A 16082-nucleotide genomic window follows, 5' to 3' on the forward strand; every position below is an offset into this window, starting at 1 on the left:
TGAAATATATATAAGTACATATAGGTATTGTATATATAAATATAAATTTATTACTAAAATAACGATATAGCAAAGAAAAAAGTGTATATTATTATATCAAAAATTATATGAAATGTTAGAAGCAATTATTGGATTTACGATAGGCATAAAAAATTGCCTTATTACAAATATATAAAGAAGTAAAATAGCGTACATACATACTTCTAATGTAATGTGTATAGCAACATTAAATTGAAAAAGGAAGAGGGGGAATTAGCAGGGGAGTGAAAATCAATTAAAAACTTAAATTCTGCCAAAAATATTGCCATACTCTTGTTTCTAATCCTGTTTTTTTTATTTTCTTTAGAAATAATAAAATATAAAAGTTTATAAAAAAATTCTTGTTGAAGAATTTGAGTTTAAATATCCATAGAAATAGTAACTTACACCTTTGTAATTAACCTATTCTTTCCATACTCATTTTATAAAGAATATATGAATACAGTAAACCTTTAAATTACGTACAATCTCTTGCTGGTAATCTAAAAAGTACATTGCAGGGAACAAAATCGAGAACATTACTACTTCAAGTTTTACAAAAAGTACATCGAGTTAAGCTTCGAAACTTTAAACATACATACTCGTATATAATTATTTTTCAACGTGACCTCCATGGGTGTCAATTATGGCCTCTGTCAAAGTCATGATTGAGCCATATTGTTCAAGTCCTAAAATTACCCAAGCTTGCTGATATTCCTTGTCTGAGTTGTATTAGCCTTGTCTCAAGATGCCTCAAAACAGTTTGTGTTTTTTACCAACATAGATGAACGTCCCCCATGGCTGTGCTGATAGCCTTGGGTCCATCCTGAAGTTCTCGGCAAGGCTCTTCATGTTGGTTGTGGAATAATCATGAATTCTCAAACCCTTGGTCGTTATCTTGACATTGGATACAAGGCCTAAGGAACAGGGGACGAGACTAGCAATTTCAGAGTAACCCATTCTCGAAAATTTTGGTTGAATTAATTTTTTTTACAAAAGTTGTCTGTGTCTATTTGTAGACAAATCTTGAAGAAAGTAATTCTTTGGGAAATTTTATTTACTCTCTCTAGAAACCTATAAATTAATTGTCACGTCTCCCTTCCCCACACAAAGGAGTTCTCTAAAAATAAATGTAACAATGTGTACATATTTATATATGTAAGGGGTCAATCATAAATCATATGGCTCATTTTTCACATAATTATAACTAATGTGAACTTTTATGGGTTTTTTTATTTATTTATTTTTTGGAATAATCAGAATCGGGGGATGTGATAACTTATTTTCTTGAGCTCCTTTGGAACATATTATACATTGAGAACCTCTAACGCAATGTAAAACGGAACGTTTAGTCCCATACTTTTCTGTATGTGGCATGGAAAGGATACGGATATCCGTGACAATATTTAAAGAGTACAGGCGTAGGTTTGATTTATTTCCCCTGTCGAGGCAATTCTTGCATGCTTCATTCGCTCTCCTGCACTTTTGAAAGGGTCGTTGAAATTTACAGACTCATATTCAAGCAACAATGGAAGAACAGCTTCTTTCCTTTAAAAAATCGGTCGGACTCCTCCATGGAACAATGTAGTTTTTGAGCACCCCTTAAAGTAGTGATGTGGTATGATTATGGGTCTTAACATCCATTTTGAAGGTAAAAAACGGTCTCAAACGCGCTTAAAGACTCTTCACGATTTCAAAAAACTAAACGAAAGCAATTCAATTTTTCCTATTTCAAAATAACAAGAACAATTTATTTATATTATTCAAAATCTTTGTCACAGCTCAACAAAACCTGAGTCATTAAAGCATTGCTGATAATAACACTCAAATATCACACTTGCATATGGACAAGACTGGAAACTTTATCTCCACAGACATGCCATGCTCCCAGCATGCGGAACGGAGAAAGGAGAAATCCACTCCTGACTAAGGTTTATTCCTCAAACAAAGGGACACCTACAATCTACTATTCCTTGGCAGAAAATAATTTCACCAGCAGGATCATCCAATCATAAAATGATTACGAGCCATCTACCCGTCCAGGAGAAAAAACTAGGACATTCTCATGCGGTCCACATTAGTTCATCAGACAATCACGAGCTATCACACCGTACTGGGAAGGGGAAAGAACCATCCTCCACCTTTATCCGACCAAAGGGGTGAAAAGAGAAAATAAAAAGTTATGTGGATCCAAATAATTCCGACGAAAGTGATCCCTCACTAAGCCTGGAGTTAAAAAAAAAAGAAGATCATTTTGAATCTGATAAATGTTATCCTTGTTGTCCAATTAAACATTTTCTTCTCCAAGACAAAAGTTAATTAATTTATTTTAGAATACAGCCCTCCCCCCAGCTGCAGACGGCACTGTACACCTTTCGGAGACGGCCTCACCCGCATTTAGTATGGCTAGTTTTTGCCAACAATCCCACAGGAGGAAGGTTACTTCGTCTAATCTCATCCTCCACACCAATGTCGTGTTTGTCTGGGTGACTACACACAATAAAAGTCGTGGAGGAAGAATGATATATGATAATAAATTATATTCTAGACAGAAACGAATATCACACTACCTGACATTTACAATCTTCTCAGGATATTTATTATAACAAATATAAAGTATGTATTTTATGACACATAAATATGTGTACCTGTAAAACTGTATCATATGTACAATAATAATAATTAAAAGAACAACCATCGGATAAGGGAGCTTCAATACATTACACTTATAGTAAGCATAATGATTTGTTTACATGAGAGTCCAAGTGCAGTAAAGCCTAGTTTTAGGGTGAGTGGGGCCTGGGACAAATATATATAACGGTTGTGGGGAAAAAAATATTTCCACTTCGTTTTTACTACATTAATCAAGGTTTTTTTAGAATGTTACTAAATTGTTTCAGGCCAATACTACAAAAAAAAAAAAAAAAAAAATCTTCCTAAGTGTCTCAGAAGTCGAGAAAATGCTAGCTGAACATGAGCAATGAATTTTGGTCCGCACACTTTTGGACGCTGTTAAGAAATCAACAGAGATTGCGTTTTTACCATGGTTCTAGAACAACTACCTCGTCAGGAACGTGGTGTTCCAGCAGGATACTGCGCCAGCACACACATCCTAAAATGTCCAGAAATGGTTGGAGGACAACTGGCCTTTCTGGCCAAAGAAACTGTGTCCCCCAGATGTCCATCCATTAGACTTCACTTTTTGGGTGCATATTGAGTCCAAGGCTGTCACTGTCCGTTACCCAAATATCAACAACCTCAAGGAAACCGTCAACCAGCACTGGGATGCCATGTCTGTGGACTACATCCTCAGACTTGGCTGAGGGAGACAAGGGGGGCTACATCGATGATTAAGTTAGCCAAGATATACCCTATTACATACAATTGGTTGCTAAAATACATCATGATAAAATACTAGATTGTATGTTTAAAGACTTTTTTGCCGTATCCGGTAGTGATGAAAATTTGGTGTATGTTGGAATTGGTAATCTCAAGAATGAATTTTATTTTCCTCAGTCATAATGTCATTATAATTTAATTCTTGAATAGTGAACTTCCTTTTCCTCTACATTCAATTATATTCCAAACCTGATTGAACATTCGTGTGTGCTCATAAAGGACGGAGAGTAACCTTGAGGATTCCTTGTAGAGTTATAATCGTAAGTCCTTTTTACACACAAAATAGAGTCGAGGATCGATATCAGAGTAATTCTTGACATTGTCCTCGTTGATTTCCTTCTCCAGCGTCTCCCATGTCACAGATTATTGTAGTTATTCTCCTCCTAAACATTCTTCAAATTGTCTGGGTTACCATTTTGATTATCGGTTTCTTCTTTTATTTAACATTCCCAAAAAATACACGATTTTCATCACTTAATATAGATGTGCAAGGCTTTTTTAATTCTATTTTCTTTTTTTAATTTCAATCTTTTTTTAAATAAGTTAAGATTTTTAAAAAAAATAATAATTTTTTTCCATTAAATAAAAAGAGAGTCCTTTTTTATAAAACAACTTTTTTAATAAAGGATATGTATTTTCTTCAAATGACGTTTTTTCAATAAAATTAATATGTATTTTTATTTTATAGAAAGAGGTCAAATTCATTTTATTAATATGCCCTTATTTCAAACAAATATAAATCCTTTTGTTATCAGTATATATAGTTCAATTTAAGCAATTTATATCAAACCCAAGGGGGCTATCTATCAAGAGTACGGCCTGGGGCAAATGCTCCCTATGTCTTCTTCTAAAAACACTCCTGTGTTCAGTGTTTCTTAAACTTCTGAATGTGCACTCTACATAGAAGATTTTTAACAAATAATTTTACTTATCTATTAAAAATTATGAAGAAGAAAATGTCTATTGAAAATAACTGGAATGAAATTTACACTTTTTTAGAATAAAGGAGGACGACTATGTTTGTAAATCGTAAAATATTTCTAAATAAAAAAAAAATAGAAACCACCAACATGCTAATCCTGACAATTTGAAGAATCTTTTGGCTGAGAGAAGCTTAACTGGGATAACGTTTCATTAGATTAACAGGAAACAATTATGAGATAGAATTGATTGTGCCTATTTGAAAGAGTGAGTACAATATGAACCTTTCTACTAAAGTCAAACTGGTAATATGTATATCAAGATCACCTATGTAACTATCAAGCTTAAATTTGATTATGATATCCTTTTTTTAACTTTTTTGTAGGTTTATAAACATTCCAAAAGTGCCTTTCATAATAGTTATCAGTAGTTGTTTTCTACATTTAAAAAGACAAGGTTTACAATTATCTCAACACATTGTTTAGACAGTAAACTAAATTCGCAATCAGATCTCAGGCGTATGTCAAATTGTGCAAAATTTGACGTATCCCAGTCAAAACTATATACATCCACCATAGCGACGTCTCATGGGAGGAGATTCCCTTGGTCCCTATCCATACGGCTAATATCACCTAGAATTTCTTGGATCGAAATGTTTTTCTACTGACCAAATCCCTTTTGCCTCCATCCTCACTTTACCTCAACTTCAACAGTATAAGGGTGTGTATTGCGCCAGGGCCTGTGGTAAACGTCTATCAAATTTGAGTGTCCAGAATGAATTAATAATTGAGTAATGAGCAAAAAAATTGAGCCATACTATATTATTATGGTCTGCTAGATTCTTTTGAGTCTGGTTGAAGGGTCTTATTGAGCCCACATGGTTCCATTTTGAATAAAATATGAATTGCATGTTCTTTGTATGATATTTCAAAATTTTAGTTCGGGTCTGAATATTAATAAATGCTTCATTTATTTAAAGTGCGGTATTCAATGAACACCCGTTATATTTAAGAACAGATACCTTAAGGAAAGACGGATGAAATAAACAATATCTAAATGTTGGTCACTGATTCGCACGACATCAATCAAAAATAGACTAGGATGGGGCTTTTGCAGAACGATAGGAGAATAAAACTGTTATACTTCTCTACAAAAATCCCATGCCTAACAATGACACAATTCAAAAGATGAATATAGTGTACTTAGACCATTTGAAAACTATCAGAATTCAAGGTCATGGTCGCATCTTTTCTTGGAGTCTCTTTGTATCGAACTATTTAGTATCTCGATGTCTAATTGGATTATGTTTATTTGAAAGTAATTAATTGACAACTTTATATAATTATTATTTTCAATTGTTAACTATTTTTTGTTGAACGTATGCAATTTCAATGAGTTTTGATCAATGGATAAAAAAACAATTGTGTTCTTACCTCAGTGACGGTTACTCTGATAAAAAAAATATTTAATGGGATATTAGGAGGAAATCCGAATTTGTTAAATACTTTAACAAATTAACAATCAGTTAAGGAATAATAAAATGTCTTTACAGCGTTTCACAACTCACTGAATTATGAGTCTCCCTCTTTCATTTCTTTTTTTTCTTGAAAAAAAAAAAAAAAAAAACAAGAAGAAATATATTTTATAAAAAAAAAAAAAAAAAAAGTGTAAGGCGCTTCGAGAAGGGAAAGTGAACACAAAGGAGCGAAGGAAAGGGGGGAATGTTTATACACACATAAGCATTAAATAAAATAAAAGTAAATTACGGGACTAATTTTCGTAGTTATTTGAGGTTTTATTATTTTGGCGGGGGAGTGGAATCACTTCATAATAAGTGCATAGGTATAACATAGTCAAAAGACTTCTGCTTTCTCTCTCTGCATACCTTGAGCCTTCTGTCCACACCAACCAAGCAGGTGTGTGTTGCCTTGTAGAATCAATCTGTTTCTACTTAGAGATTATTATTATTAAGGGGAGGGGATATTAATTCATGAAAATTAGCAAATTAAATTTTATTTTAAGCACTATGGGAAAAAAAAATAATAAAAATTGCACGCCAACCCCAAAAAATTACTTTTTCACAATGGAATGCGTATTTTTTAATGTCGTGATAATTAAAGCTTTTTCGTGCTTCAAAAAGAAAGTTATATAACTTTTTATGTTTTTTAAATTATATTTTAAAGGTCGACTAAAAGGTCAAAGGTCACAAATAAGGTCAACTTTTTCTAAATTTTTATTTTAGGAGGTGTATGAGGGTTTCTTATTTTTAGGATGATCTGTTAATTCGTTGTTCTCTTTTATTTTAATGGAAAAATTACCTTTGTAAAGTTTCAGTTTTTAAAGTGCGTTTTTGACCTCTCTACCTATTTGAAATTGGCATTCTCTATTTGTAAAGGGATTCAGAAGTTTGAATTTTAAAGTTATGTTGGAGAATTTCAAAAGTTTCAAAAAATTCAATTGTCTCAAGTGATACATAAGAATATAATCCTTATTTTGCATTTAAATTGTAGCGCAACGAAATACATTCGTATTATCTACAAGAGTGGTTTGAAAAGTTTCCAGCCTCAATGTGAAAATGACTTATTGACCAAAGTTTAAGCCATTTTGGGCTGGTAATTGTTATGTAAGAGTCGTTTGATTGAGTGAGTGTTTTTTTGAAAATGGACAAAAATTCAGTTCTCAAGCTGTCATTGAATATTCTTTTTTGAAAGTGTAACCTTTAAATAGATTCAAACAATAGCAGACATATAAAGGGTTTGTGTGTTAAAATACTACACATCTAAGTCAATTCAACTCAGATTAATTGCAACTAAAATAAAATGTGTCAGCTCAACAATTATTTTGCAGAGAAAAATGCTGAATACTATTTGGACGGTTTACAATTGCAATTGGATCATTCCTGGGAGAAGTGTGTTTAGTTACAAGGAGACTATGATGAAAAATAAAATACAAAAATCCAATAAATTGTCTTTTTTCATTAGTATTAAAGACAATAGTGAGCTACTGTACGTCAAAAATGGGACCAAGAAAAAAAAAAAAAAAAAAAGGAACTTAAATCGTACTGTCTATCAAATAATATATCTCCCTGTGGCCTACTTGTATATTATATCAGGTAATACTTCACTATTAAAGAAAATAATGAACTACTGGATGTCAAAATGAGACCAACAAATAAACGGACTAATAATATATCCCTCTATGGCCTAGTTGTTTTGTATATGAGGGTACTAATATATATTACAAAATGCTGTTACATCATTATACAATCTTATTTCAATAGTATTTATTTATTTCGACGAGCGGCGATAGTCAAAGGTTATAACGGTGGACTCATAGTTGCCACTTATAAATATTAAATTATAATTGTTAGTAAAAATAATGCATAGTTTTGATAAAAATTAACTATTAGCCCATATACCGAATTTGTTCATTGAAATCTAAGCACTTTGAATTTTAAACTTTAACCACATACAATTGAGTAATTATGAATAGAATTTCAACAACATTAATACTATAAACAGATGCGTGTCTAGTTTCTGAGCTCTCTTAATCTTAATTCATGTACCTCAATTAGCAGAAATGATGACTTCCAGGCGAGGTGGAAGGCCTGGCAACCGCTGTGGATGTATGATAGTCCTCTGTCATGGTGTCCCAGTGCTGGTTGACAGTGGCTTAGAGTTCCTTGGTGTTTGTAAGGTCTTCGCCTTCTCCTCGACATGCACTCAAAAGGTGTAGCCAAGGCGGTTGGCGTCAGGCTGTTGGTAGCCCAAATTGTATAGGTATTTTCGGTACTTATTTAATGGCTCTCTGATTTAATTCAAATATCACTGTATGTCATTCCCATCAATTAGTATTCAGTGAAGGTGTTAGGTATTTTCTTATTCTTAATGGAATTTAACCCTCCTTTAGTGAACATCCCTTTCGAAAAAAAAAAAAAAAATCCTCATATTAAAATGATAAAAAAGATAAGCTTAGGGTTTCAACAAGATATAGGTTAAGTTACGCATCAGCAGACGTTCCAAATTGTCGGACACTTAACATTTAAGTCACAACAATTCTTCAGTACTTCAACCTAGGATATTAAAAGAGATTATTATGTAATCTTCACGCATTTTTTAATAATCCGGTGAAATTTCAAATTGATTGATGCTATAGTTTTTGAGAAACAAAAGTTTAAGGTTCGAGGTTCTAATTATTTACAGTTAAAATTCAACACTTCTATATTTTAAAGTGTTTAATAATGTAAAGATATTTCGTCTACCTTCGGTTCTATTAGAAAAAATTTGACATGTTCGAGTTAAATGAAGTTTTGACATTTGCTGAATTTTTGTCATATTTTTTTGCAAAATCATCGTTGTCTGATAATATGAACCATATAATTGAAATATAATCGGGGACAGTCTTTTAAATTGATGTAAAATATCATATAGCCAAATAAATAGCTAAATACTGAAGAGAAAATCATTCAAATAGCTGTTCATGAGGAAGAAGAAAAGGAGCAAAATCCCTCACGCCTCACCCTTGATCATATTAATAATTAATGAAATGGATAATTGCTTCACTCCAAGTCATCACCTTGGGAAATTATCAACCTTTTGTGTTCAAGAATAAATAATTGTTTTGGATCCCCCAACAGGTGCTCATACCAATATCATTTAGTCTAACTGGATTAACGCGACGATTCCACTTGAAGCAATGTCAATGTGTGGAGTTGAATCTTGAAGTCATTTGGATAAATACCTTTTATTGAGGGACTATATGGGAAGACAGCAGAATAATCTTTAGCCAATATTATGCTCCATAAAAATGGTTTATTATAAAGTTAAATTGATTAACTATAAACTAGACAATTAAGGGACATCTTTAATCATGGAATCAATGAGAAATTGGATTTAGCAATAACGAAGTGTTATATAGTAAATTGTTAGTTCCTTAATCTTGGAAGAGCTAAGTGTTTTGTGTTCTTAAAAAAAATGATGAGCTATGGAGGCGCGAACATCTTATTTCAAATAAATCTAATCTAATTACTTCCTTGCTTATTATTAAGTAGAACCAAATCGAACATGATTCTTCCAAGATAGTGACTAAAGCCTTTCTCAACAAAGGGGATAACTTGGATTTTGTAGAACGGTAGCACAAAGATGTCTAGAAGAGACACTGTTGTATATCTCCGAGAGATATATATTGGAAAACAAATGTCTCCTCATAATTGATGGAACATAAATATAAATTTTGACAGTGAAGAGTATCAATGGAATATAGGATCGTATTGGAAAAGGAGGATTTAACTTTCTTGCGTTGAAGATAGGAGCAAACAAGAGCAGTTGATAATTTCCCAAAGTTCCATGAGTTGAAGTGAAGCGACTCGTACTACGAGAGACTCCAAGCAATACTTAGGTAGAGTTCGAATCCGAGTAGAGATTGAACAGAAAATCGGATATAGCATGTATCTGTAGAATAGATGGTATGATATCTCAGAACTGGGTCCATTATATTTGTTCCTAGACGGAGTTGGAAACACGGATATGATCCTTTATAAATTATATTAATACAACTAAAGAAGGAGGATTCTTATATTTCTTTATCTAATTTATGTACCGTGTGTCTGTTCCTCTTTCTATTCATTCTCATAAAATAATATGAGATCCTACATCTCAAGGATTGCCAAATAATCAAGGATTCCTCTCCGTACAAGAGTAAGTACGTTTTATTTTGAATTTTATTTATCCAAGAAGTAAATATTCAAATGAGAATTTGTACTCGTATATATTTTTCTCCTTTATTTTTGGTTTCATGGTGTCCGAAATTAAGAAACATGTTTCCAATAAGGTCCACAATTAAAAATTCTAATTTGAATCCGAATATTTTAATTTTTGGCATTTTTTGATTGATTTTTTAAATAATAAATAAATCCTCTTAAATCGTTATTTTAATGAAAATATTCTGGAACAAACTTTTACTAACAGATTTGTTAATGTGTTTATTTAAAAAAATCTTAAATATAACGCACGAGGTATGTATAATGTACATTGTACATGAACGTAAGGACTAGTGTTGGGTTTCGGTCTGGAAGTCCTAGACTGGCTTGAGACTGTTATAGTATACAGTATTTGTTCTAGAACATATCGTGTAGTTTTGAGATTTTTTTGAAAAAAAATGAATGCAGTTGATAAAGAAAAAAAAGAAAAAAAATTGTTCTCGCGTAATATATGAAAGCGAAAAAAAATCGGTCCACAGGATAAGACCGAACCAAAAAACAAAACAAATTGGTACTGAATTGAGTCTCAACCCTAGTAAATACCTCTTTGATGTGTCGTACGATGAGTAACTTACCCCAAATTGGTTATTCATATCGTAAAAACATCAAATTTTTATTTTTAATGAACTGTTCATTATTAAATCGAATTTTTAAAAAAACTGGAAGTTTTTGATAAGGTTGTATACATTATATACTCATTAGCTCCTCAGTCCCCACATTGAAAAAAAAGAAGAAGAATCCAAGAAATCAAAGGGAAAAACAAAGGAAAAACTTTTAAGCAAAAGAGTGAATTAAATTCACTAAACCTTGATTAAATGTTGCTAAATATACGAATAAATTATATGCAGGGTATTATAAGATCATTAAAGAAATGCACATGATCAGAATTAAGACTTTAGAATCATACTGAGAAGTATGAGCCATAAAATGTAGATTCAAGGGAGTAAGAAGCATTTTTAGAAATCTCGGGGTATATTATATCCCATTTGACTAGCGGAGGGTTATATAAGAATATTTTGAAAATTTGTACATTTTGTTTAGTAAAAAAATATCAAGTTTTATTCCCTTCAATTATGATGCAATTTATGACGTCAGTTAAAATGTTCTATACGTCTTGAAGTTTATTTTTGGTTGACATTGATATTCGTATAACTTTAACCAATATTGAACACGTGGTCTTCGTTTAGCCATTTTAGTTTATAGTTTTGTTATCGAGCATGTTTGTCTGTAATTAGGATTCTACATCATTTTGGGGGCCTAACCAAACAAATTAAAGGCCTTAAACCTTACTTTCCATTTATTGCATAGCTATATTATTTGCCTGACCTTTAAACGTATGTCAGAAGAGGCATAATAAAAAATGGTAATTATTTTCTGTTAAAAAATTATTTTATTTAAATTTTTAAAAAAGAAAATGGGCATCGACCTTTATGTGTGTCCCAGAACACTCACACTAAAAGCAATACGGGCATAGGGCCTCAAAAAATATTTTGAAGGGCTACCAAACCGAAATAATATATGAAATGAATTTTCTAGATAAATAAATCCCTATTAAAAGAAATAAAAAAGTCTTTTGTAAACCTATAGTGAAGGTGTGCTAAAATTTACAAACTACCTTCACTTTAAATATTATGTGACTACGTCACTGATACTCAGAGGAAGTTGATGATGAACTATAAAAAGATTGACAGATATTGAAAAACAATTTGTGTCAATATTATTTTAATCAATAAACAAATATTTTTAATCTACCAAGAATTTTTTTTTAAATTCTGCTCACCGTACTTTCAACTTTTTTCACATCTCTACTCGTTATCTCCATTTTAAAATAATATCACAAAATTTCACAAACCGTCCTCATTCGGGACTATAAAATTCCTTTTCATTTTTATCAATTTTTTCCGAATATTTTTTTATTAAATGGAAAGGATTCATTGTTGCGTCTATATAGACCAAATATGATTAATTTTTAGTCGCTAGTGCACTTTTCCTTCAATTATGAAACAATTTATGACGTCAGTGAAAATGGGATATACGTTTTTATTGTTTATTTTTTGTTGAAATGGATATTCAACTTTAATTTAACCAATATTGATCACGTGATGTTTGGTTTGATGAAGGCCATTTGAGGGCCTAAACAACAAAATAAAAGCACTTAAGCCTTACTGTCCATCAAACATTTACCCTACATTGCCTTGTTTATTATACATCTGATCTTAAAATGTACATATAAGAGATATGTTACTAAATCGGTATACAATCTTTCAATATTATTCCTGTATTGATTATATAATTATAATATTATTTATTTAAATATTAATAATAAACATTAACTATCACAATGGAAGGGAAAATACATTTTTGTTCTAACTATACTACATTTCTCGTCTCTTCTCCACCAAAAATAATAATCCTTGTACAAATTTAAACAAGTAAATAAATATTTTTAGTCGATGTGAATATGTCTCTTTATCATTGGCATCAAGAATTATTATATGCAAACGTAACGTATTTTTTATTCTTAAAGCCATTTGATGGAGTTCAATCAAGATTTATTGGAAATTTCTGTATTTTTTGTTATACAAATATCAACTTTGAGCCCCCAAAATAGCGTCTCCTTCAGTGATGATGCAATTTATGACGTCAGTTACACAATTCGATTCAGTAATGGATTGTTATCAGGAGTAAAAAGAGTCCATGGCCCCAGTTATGAATATTTTATAGGGTATCAAAAGTCAGAAGAAGCACGGAACAGGTGACATAATGAAATTATTGTAATATTTTTTTTGTAAAAAAATCTTTTTCTGGAAATAATATTCAAATTCTCAAAAAAGAAAGAAAAGGGAGATGAACCTTCACATTTGTCTCAGACACACATACTAATAGTGGCCCGGGGATGCCAAATTGAAATAGTTTATGAAATATATTTTCTAAAAAGGAAATTCCACTATTTAAAAAAAAATTGAAAATAGTAATTTGTAAATCTTTAGTCTAGGTGTGCTAAAATTTAGGAAATTGCTTAACTTTAAAAGTTGTGTCACCACAATACTGATATTGAGAGAAGTTGACGTTTAAATATAAAAGGTTTGACACAAATCAAAAAATAATTTTTTAAACAAATATTTTTTTAATTTACCAACTTCTACTTTTTTTTAAATTCCCGTTCGCCGGGCTTTTGAGCTTTTTCACATCTCTACTTATTATCTCCATTTTAGAATAATATCACAAAAATTCACAAACCAACCCATGCCCGGATTATAAAATTCCTTTCCAATACTATGAATTTTCTCCTCAAAATTTTTTCATTGTTGTATCTATCTATACCGAATATATTTAATTTATTATATTAGATGATGGCCGCCAATGTAGGGATTTGTGGGATTTTATACGAGTTTTTAGGACACTAAAATATATTTAAAAATAAAAATACAAAAACTGTTCGATTTGAAATTAATTTTGGGAGTATGAGTATAAAAATTTCCAGAAATGATATCTCAATTTCTTAATTTTTAAATATGATTTTTTTTAAAGTCATCTTCTTAAATTTATTACTTTTGATGAACAAAATATTGACTTTAATTTCCAAATTTTGACCGATTATGTATTATCAAACTGTTTACTATGAGTCAATTGTATCGGCTCGCCATATACCTAAGTTAGAGTGGTAAATTATAAATCGCTTTTGTGAAATCATACTTTTGTTATTTCCAATGGATCAAAACAATTTCGTAATAATTTTACACTGCTTCTTGATGGGGAAAAATACCGTTTAAGCTAAATCATGCCTTAAAATTGTAATAGGAACTCTGTTCCTCAAAGTGAAAAAAAAAATTATTATAATTAAAAAAAAATTATTTATTTAAAAAAAAGTGTTTTCTTTGTTACACCCGGGACTTTTCAGTCCATGCGTTGTATATATGTGTGTGAGGATAAGTAGTTCATGGTTAAATCAATTCTATAAAAATATATCTAAATAATATGTAGATACAAAAATGTTACAATAAATTAAAAAATAACAATTTTTTGTTAACTTTTCACTTTAATTCAGCAATAAACGAGAATAAGAGTTCAAAATTATTATATAAGGCAATGCACAATTTAATTAAAGAATATATATTTTTATTTAAAAGTTAAAAAGTGAAATATAAATTATGTAAACTGTGGAAATGATTATGTTTTAAAAGTTTTTTTTTCCATTTAAATGAGACAAAATTTAATTCCTTTCAAAATTTGTGAAAAAATAAAATATTATGTAAAATATTAATTTGTGAAAGTCTTTACTAGCTCTGCATAATATAAAGAACAAACTAAGGATAAATAAATAATGGAAGAAATACAAAGTTCTGAACATTTTTTCCTCTTTATATGACAATAAAATTAACACAGTTAGGACTATCCGATTTAGATAAAATATGCACCGTTTTGTTTAGATAAATTTGGTCCATTTTGAAGGAAATTTTCTAATTCAGGGATGGATTGAAGAAAAAAACTTGAGCAGTTTATTAACACAAGTAAGTTTTGTGTCCTCAATTTTTTTTTTTTTTTTTTTTTTTTTTTTTTTTTTTTTTTGCATATGCTTGAAAAGATAATAATCGCTTGGTGCCAGATCTAGACTATAAAGGAGTGCAATAGAACCTCCTATCCAAGCTCTCGGAGGCTCTGGCGCATCGTTTAAGATGTGTGTGGCCTGGTGTTGTCTTTATGGAATACAACACCCTATCTATGGGGTGAATTCTGGACACTACTGATCGATTGTCTCCTTCAATTTGGTAAGCTGTTGACAATATAAGTTCGAATTGAGTGTGTTGTCCGATGGGAGCATCTGATAATGAATGATTCCTTTTCAATCTCAGTAAACACACAGCATAACCTTTTTTGGACGTGAATCCGGGATTGGCGAGCGTTTGAACAGTTTCACTGTTCTTTAACCACGATCTTTTTCTTTTGTTTCTCGTATGTGATACATTCTTCATTGACGGTCCCTTCAAAAATGGATCAATTTCTTTACTTTTCAGCAAAGAGTTGCAAACATCAATTCGATCCGAAAGGTTATTTTGCATCAATTCGTGTGGCACCCATCTTCTTAAGAAAAACCTTATACAAATGGTTCCAAACTGTTTTCTGGCTAATTTTCAGTCACTGGGCAATATAATCAGGTCTGACACGCCGGTCCAACGCGACGATTTCAATTATTTTATAAACATTTTCAATTATTGGCCTACCAGAGCGTCCCTCGTCTTGGACGTACACATTACCAGAACGGAGTTGTTGGAACCACCACTTTGCAGTTGCATTTGCTACTTGACTAGGTACATAAACAACGCATTTTTTTTTTTTTTTTTTTTTTTTTTTTTTTTTGCCAACCTGATTAGCCTTTTCACTTTGGTCGTATTGACACTGTACGATGTATAGAATTACCTCATTTTTTTAACTTCCATTTTGGAACGTTATAACACACCACAACGGGCTTCACCATACACAAAACTAAAATGAGCTTCTTTTAAGTGTACGCTCAATCTGTAAACATACTTCAAGCTCTCTTTTTATGAAATGTATTAATTCTGAGATATAGCTCACTAAAGACATCTAGCGAAAAACGCTGAAGAACTTTTTATTTGACTTTTTATTTGATGTAAATATAGAAACAAGTTGGGCAATATCTTGATCTAAATTTCAGCTGTTAACAAATATGGATGGTCATAGTGGAGAATATATGGAGAAGACCTTTATTGTATCATGCAACCTATACACAGAACCAAATAAGTTGGTAGTAAGTCAATTCTTCCAACTATGGAACCATTCGTCAATGATTATTGGGAATTGTGTGGAGCTTGACAATAGCTAATTTTGATTCAATCAATTCGCCTTCAAAACACGCATTAGGGGGAAAAGAGGTAGAAACATAGACAGCTGACATTAGAGTACATTTTATATTTTTGTGTTATTGAGATAAAGCAGCCCTGAGACAGAGAAGACTTGAAAATAA

At 31.3% G+C, this 16082-nt stretch overlaps 1 protein-coding gene across 1 annotated transcript in view; it reads right to left on the minus strand.

Moving 5' to 3' along the window:
• LOC121128544 (neo-calmodulin) overlaps positions 1-5906 on the minus strand; it is an 82338-nt gene extending 76432 nt beyond the window's left edge. The window contains exon 1 of the mRNA XM_040724134.2: positions 5772-5906. The gene's annotated coding sequence lies outside the window, so the exon portion shown is untranslated. The remainder of the gene's footprint in view (positions 1-5771) is intronic.
• Between the last annotated feature and the right edge of the window lie 10176 nt (positions 5907-16082).

The sequence above is a fragment of the Lepeophtheirus salmonis genome, chromosome 13 (genome assembly GCF_016086655.4).
Source record: "Lepeophtheirus salmonis chromosome 13, UVic_Lsal_1.4, whole genome shotgun sequence".
NCBI classification, from domain to species: domain Eukaryota; kingdom Metazoa; phylum Arthropoda; class Copepoda; order Siphonostomatoida; family Caligidae; genus Lepeophtheirus; species Lepeophtheirus salmonis.